Genomic DNA, 7392 nt, shown 5'->3' on the forward strand with positions numbered 1-7392 from the left:
TAACTCCCTGTGCACCTCTATAATAGCTGGGAGTTAATGTTCTGAACCTCTCTTGACCAGCTGTATCCCATATTGCAAGTTTAGCCTTATTTCCATCCACTGAAATCGTTTTCACCTTAAAGTCAACACCTATTGTTGCTGCAAGTTCTGGATCAAAGGTGTCATCTGTGAACCTCAGGAGCAGGCTGGACTTGCCCACCCCACTCTCGCCGATGATGAGTATCTTCAGAGTGGTCAGCACGTCCTCGTCCATCCTGCACCCGGTCTACACCGACCCTGACCCCGTGCCCGTCAGTGCTGCTCTATGTCTGCAAAGGCGGCCAACGCATCTTAACTTGGGTCCTTGAAACACTATTCGTGAACTATTTTGTGCCTCTAGTCTCAGGGGCTGATCTTCTTTTCAGTATATTAAAGGAACAGTAGGGAGATTTTCCTATTCTTCAGACAGGCTAGTCATACATAAGTGGGCACAGCTGTTGGTAGCAACAATTAAAAATGAAAAGGACTAAAGAGAGACTCTGTTACTGTGGAAAAAATGGATAAAAGAAGCTGCCTTCAGATTAGCACCGCAGACGTCCCCAGGGCAACCTGATGATCTTCCACAAGCCCTGACACTTAAACAGGTACCTGGTCTAGGTGAGAAACTGCACTTTTCAAAACGCATGAATAAAGTGGAGCTCTTTTAAAAAATGTAACTAGATAATAATTATGTTAAATTCAAGTGATTAAACTGATGACTTAGCTGTCTAATTTTCTTTAAAAAATATATTTATTAAACTTTTTATTGGTTCTTTGTGATTTTCACATCCTGTGCCCAATCAACCCCCCAACAGAAAAGAAAAAACATTTCTGTGGAAGCTATAGTGAGTCACAGTGTGTCCCACAGTATACCCTTCTACCCATACTTCTTTGCTTGCAAATGTTCATTTCAAGGAGCCGTTGGTCTGGTTAGGGACCTCTGGCTTCTACTGCTTGATCAATACTGGAACCTCACTGAGATGCTTCCTGTTGTCACCTTGTATTGTGGAGATCCTGAAGATTTGGAATTGTGGGACCAGCCCCTTCATACACTCAAGCGGCTCATCAATGGGGTAGATGTTGAGCTGTGCCAATTCAAAGCCCTGGTCAGCCCAGCCAGCTCTCCTGCTCCCAAACCCTCAGGGTTGGCTCATCCATGCTCATGCTATAAGGGCCAACTCTACTACACTGCCCAGGAGAGGTGTGGGGAGGTGAGCAGAGTACCACAGATGGCTTGAGGTTGGGGTCAGCTTTCCCGCTCTCATGCTTTCCAGGACCAGCTCCCCCAGGATGCCCAGGAGATGGGTAGGGCCAGTTCTGCATAGCTTGGGTGGCATGTCCCTGGGTGGCAGCTTATACCAGCATACTGCCTGGCCTTTGATGGTAACAAACCCCTGCTGCTTCAGGGCCAAGGACCCAGATGTGGCCCCTGGTGGCATCAAAGGCCAGGACTCCACCATGGTCCCAGATGGCATCACTGGCTCCTCACATCAGGCTGTTCCTCACTACCCTTTGTGGTGCCCACATCCTTCTTTTTCCACTTCCATTTCCCCACTACTTACTTACTTCTCTTAGTGGTGTCCAGGTTCTCTGAGTATCTGGGGTCCTCCTAGGAGTGGACCCCACTTGTACTTTATGGCTCTGAGCAGAGGTATTCTCAGGCATGGTCTCTCCCCAGAGCCCCAGGCCTTCGAGATGGCATACAGTGTGGTCATCTTGGGCTAGCTCCCAGTCCAGGCCCAATGCCACAAGACTGGTGGTCATCGTGGGATCGTTCTGATGGTGTTCTCCTAGTCTCTGGTTTGCTCCCTTGGTCTTTGCACAGCAGTGGACTGGAGGTCATCTCAGGCTTGCTTTTTTCAGGGAGTGTTAGCAGGCTAATTGTTCAGATGTTCACAGGTCAGGACACTGAGTGTCGACATATCCTCTTCTGATGCACGTGTTGGCACAGCAGACATACCTGCAATGCCTCTAGGGGCAGCTAGAAGTAATTTTAATTAATTTTTTCATACACTGTGATTTGAACATGCCTCTCCTCTCCCTCAACTCAACTCCTTTTAGATCCTCCCCACCTCTTTCCCCATCCAACTTGATGTTCTCTCTCTCCCTCTCTCTCTCTCCCCCCTCTGTCTATCTCTCTAAAACAAAACAAGAAATAAGGTCTTGTGTGTGTTACCACAGTCTCTGTGAGTTCATATGTGCATTGGATGTTGTATCTGAAAGACCCTGTTCCTTGGAGATATCCATCAATGCTAGTTCTTACAATCTTTCTGTTTGTCTCTTTTTGCATAGATCTCTGAGTCTTGAGAGAAAGGCTTTAATGAAGACATCCCATTTAGGACTGAGTACACCAAAGTCTCTCACTTTCTTTACACTGTCCAGTGTGAAGTCTCTGTGTTAATTCCCATCTACTACAAGAGGAAGAGCCTATGATATGGTTTGAGCAAGGCACTGATCTATGAGTATAGCAACATGTTATTAGAAGGCACTTTATTGCTATGTCTCTTTGGCAGAATTATAGTATTAGGGTTTTCCTTAAGGCCCATAACCTATCTAGTCTCAAGTTCTGGCCACTTAACTGTATCAAGGATTGTTTCCTTCTCATGGAATGGGCCTTAAATCCGTTTGTAAAATGTGGTTAGTTAATTACATTACATCTGTACCATTATCACGCCAGTTTATCTTGCAGGCAGGTCACTGTTGTAGGTGGCAGGGTTTGTAGCAGGATGACATTGATGATTACCTTTCTCCTCTGGTAGCAAGCAGTGTACCTTCTAGTACCATGAATGCTAGTCAGTAAGAATGAAACTTCTAGTTAGGCACCAGCTCACTTCTCCATGTTCGATGATAGAAGTAAATGTGGGTATTAGCAATAGGCCTAAGGTCCTAATCGTCAAGTTCTGGAGAACACCCAACAGCTTTGTCAATAGCCTGTGATGTTTGTGGGGCGTCCATAGTGGAATTCTTAAGGATAAGTCTGATTTTTGTTTGTTTGTTTGTTTGTTTTTTCTTGAGACAGGGTTTCTCTGTATAGCCCTTGCTGTCCTGGAACTCACTCTGTAGTCTAGGCTGGCCTTGAACTCAGAAATCTACCTGGCTCTGCCTCTCAAGTGCTGGGATTAAAGGCATGCACCACCACTGCCCAGCTCCAATCTATTTTTTATGATGAACTTTCACATGCTTTCAGGAAACCCACACTGATTTTCCACAATCGTCATTTCTATTTGAATTCATATTTATGTAAAGATTGTATGTATTATTACCAAACTAAGCCAACATCCTGTATACATAGGTAAAATTTTTCTATGATAGTTTGCTTTAGAAGTTCAGTAGATGTGACAGACCATATCGCCTTTGTCTGACTGCAGCAACTTCTCATGTCTATGTCAATCATCAATGGTAATGTTGCTGGATAAATGTAAAAACTCACAAGTTATTTTCTATTGGAAAAAAATCAATATTTCAGGCCTTAAAACTCCTGACAATGACAAACAGCTTGGTTTTTCTTTGAAGTAGCAAAAATGTGAAAATTATTGAAAATTTATTATTATCTAACAATCTCAGGTTAAAGTCTTAGTCACTAAATATAACACCCATGTTTTGTACCAGATATTGATTTAGGTAATGTTTTACTACTCTTTGATTATTTAATTTATGCAATTTTTTACAAAACAACTAACTGAGTCACAAATACACAAAACTAAATATTATTGGAGTAAATATGTACTAGAAATAAAATGAAAAGTTGAAATCTTCTATCAACCAATCTCTAACTTCTCCGAAATAATTTCTTTCTCTGACTGTAATTAGTGTTTGTATTATCTGTCTCCTCACTTTTACATATATAAGTATATATTTATGTATACATATATATTATATTCACAGATACTTGTTCAAACTTTATAAAAATGTTGCTACAATAAATTGTGGTGTAAACTTTCTTTTTTGACAGTAGTACCTGGAAATATTTCTCATTCTTTTTAATAATTAATGGTTACTTAATAGACAAAGCATGTAATCACTGCTGTCCACTTAAGTATCATTTTATTGTTGTTGATTGATTGATTTATGCAATGAGCTTACAAATTCCCTATTATGTACTTTTTCTCTGTTTGGCACAGGCTGAACATAAAACAAATATATTTCCAGACCTCCAAGAGGAGGAACAGAAAACAAAGTTAACCTACTTCTGTTAAATGTTATGAAGTAAAAAGAAGACAGAGAATAATAAGAGATCCGAAGTTACATGGAGTGTGCAGTAAAACCTTGATTAGTGTAAATATTTGAGACCCAAACACACAGATACCTTAACAGAAACATGGAGGCTAGACCTTCTCTGACAGGGCAAGCATCTACAGATATCCTGTGGGAGGAGCCTATGGAGTGCAGAAAGATGAAACAAAGCCAGCAGTACGAGATGCTGAGACTGGCAGTAAGAGCTATGAGCTGCTGCAAGAACTCTACGCTTACCCTCCATGAAACTGAAAGTCAGGAAGCGGAAGGTGATAGAACACAATGTCCAGCTGTTTGGACAACTAGCCCAAAGGAGGTTGAGAAGGTAAAGCAAGAATCGTGGCTATGTCTAAGTGAGACATGATGGCGAACTGCCTTGGAGTGATAGCAACTGACATAGAGAAATGGATGGATATTTTATGTATTTTTCAGTCAAAGCCTGTGGTAGGACTAGTGTAGCAATTGACTTTGACTTTGGATGTTGGCAAGGCTCTAAATTATGAGATTCTTCACATCAAGCAGAGGGGATGTGCATGCTGCTCCATTCTACCTGCCAGCAGCTAGGTTCTCCTAATGTGCTGCTGAGGTGTTTAGGGGGCTCTATCATGGCTCAGAAGCACATTAGGAGAGAAAACACGTAAGTAATTGATGCTTTGTATTTACTAAAGTAAATTTATAAGTAAGACAAACACGCTCATGGAATATCCCAGTTCACATGTAACTCATATACTAAAAATATTAATTGTTGTAAAACACATAACATTTGCCATTTTAACTATTCCAAGTGTTCAGCTCATGACATGTCCTTGTTGTACAACTGTCACCGCTATCTCTCTCCAAAATTCCGTTTATTTTACCAAAGTGAAACTCAGTGCCAGTTCCCTGCTCCCTTCTCCCCTGGCAACCAAAGTTCTACTTTCAGTCCCTAATATTCTTGAATCTTTTAAACCTCTCATGGAAAAGCAGAATAACTTATTTGCCTTTTTGTGACTGTCTTATCTTACTTAGGTCTCCTCCTGTGCCAGTGCTTGGCAGAATCATCGTCTTCAAGGCTAGATTGTATTCCAGTCTGTGCAAATGTCACCTTTCAGCTGCTCACCCATGGTTGTTACACTCAACAATTGGGTTGCTCCCATCTTTTGGTATTTTAGCTAATATGGATGCTGTGAATGTAATTGAAAGGTACATATTCTGTAAAGCCCATGTTCTAGTTATTATAGATTAAAAAAAAACTTGTATGTTTGATAATGATTAAGTTTTTTTAAAGTGATGTAGGTTTTTTTTTGTTGTTGTTGTTATTTTTGTTTTCCCCTTTTAAGCTCAAACTCTACTAGGCTGGTCTTGAACTCACAATCCTCCTACTCCCGTTCCTTTAGTGCTGGAATTATCAATATGCGACACCACACCTGGCTGATAACTTTAAATTCATATACTGCCTAAGATCTGTGATTAGAGATCATGAGGAGACCAAAGATGTCTTCATTTAGTGACAGTGTGAGGTAGAAAACTACCCAGAATGTAAGGTCAGTACAGTGTAAAGGTTAAAGCAAGTGCTTTAAAAAGCCCTTTTTACATTTACTTATTCATTTATTTAGAGAAAGTAGGTACCATGTTGGAGGAATGGAGCTCGGGACACAACTGTTTGGAAGTCTGCTATCTCTTTCCTCATGTGGGTTTTGGGGGATCAGATTCCAACTGTCATGTTTACCAGCCAGCTCTGGTTCCCGTGGAGCCATCCTGCTTGCCTTTAAGCCCAATTTTTGACGGATTTTCATGTTAGGGAAAGTTCATTTGCCTGAGTCTCAGTTTCTCATCTGTGTATGTGAATAAGATTTCTGCTTAACATTTCACCAAGCTGTCAGGAGGACAAAAAAAGAAAAAAGAAAATTATGATGAAAATACCTTATATACTGAAAACAAAATGTAATGGGTAATTCAGCCTCTATTTGAAAAATCAGTGAGAATTACTGTTTCTTCTTGGCTTGTCTTAACAGATTTATCAAGATATGATTGACAGATGATGTACAGGGCACAGATAATTAACCTCTAGCACCACTTACTATATTCATCACCCCAAAGTCTTCCATCTCCATAATCCTCCTTACCCCCTCTTGGCTCTTACCAAAACAAGACATCTGTCTCTATAGATTTCTTTGCATTTTGTGGGAATTTATGTACATGGAATTACTAAGTTCCTACTCATTTGTCTAACAGCACGAGGTCCCATCTTACTCATCCTAATGTTTCATGACCTCTTCTGACCATGCTCACATCCTTAGGAAAGAAAACCAAGGAGAGTAAGAACCAAGATGCCCCATGGGACAATATTAATATCATAAACATTTACTACCACTATCATCTGAATTTCAAGAACAGCCGAACCATAATTTAAGAGAGAGCTACTTTGATATAAAGGGCAGAAGAGTTGATAATCTAATGAGATGTGAATGTAAAGGACGTTTCCTGCAACTTAAACACCAAAAGTCACAGAAAAGAACTTAAGTGCTCAACAGTAAGAGATAAAATGATTAGTTTAGCCATGGAAAGACCATACTACATCTTCACTCCATTGTAAAGTGTCATCACTAAGGATGCAAAATCCTGAAAGGATGATCTCCTAGAAGTTAACAGGGACAGGATGGATGTTGAGAGGCTCCTTTGAGAACTTGGATTTCCTACAAAAGCTAGTATTTTCTTTAAAAACAGAAAAATCAATGCCACCAAAGAAAAGCAGTAAGTTGTGCTTTGTGAAGCTAAGTCTGCTTTTGCTTAGCTTTAAAACTTAAAGTCAGAAGCATACAATTTTTATAAGGAGTCATATATAAAAACATCTTAAAATGTATTTCTGATGTGTCTATGGGTTGCTTTAAAAAAATTCTTTTTTGAGACAAAAATCCCAAGGAACCTCTGGTGGAATCACCATCCCAGACCTTAAGCTGTACAACAGAGCTTAAAACTGCATGGTATTGGTACAGTGACAGGCAGGTAGATCAATGGAATAGAATTGAAGATCCAGACATGAACCTACACACCTATGGCCACTTGATCTTTGACAAAGGAGCTAAAACCACATAGTAGAAAAAAGACAGCATTTTCAACAAATGGTGCTGGCTCAACTGGTGGTTAGCATGTAGAAGAATG

General features: G+C 40.4%; 1 pseudogene; it reads right to left on the bottom strand.

Moving 5' to 3' along the window:
* Nucleotides 1–1883: 1883 nt before the first annotated feature.
* On the bottom strand, nucleotides 1884–1995 carry LOC116097333 (annotated as a pseudogene).
* Nucleotides 1996–7392: the final 5397 nt, after the last annotated feature.

This window comes from Mastomys coucha, unplaced genomic scaffold (assembly GCF_008632895.1).
Source record: "Mastomys coucha isolate ucsf_1 unplaced genomic scaffold, UCSF_Mcou_1 pScaffold18, whole genome shotgun sequence".
In the NCBI taxonomy this organism is placed as follows: domain Eukaryota; kingdom Metazoa; phylum Chordata; class Mammalia; order Rodentia; family Muridae; genus Mastomys; species Mastomys coucha.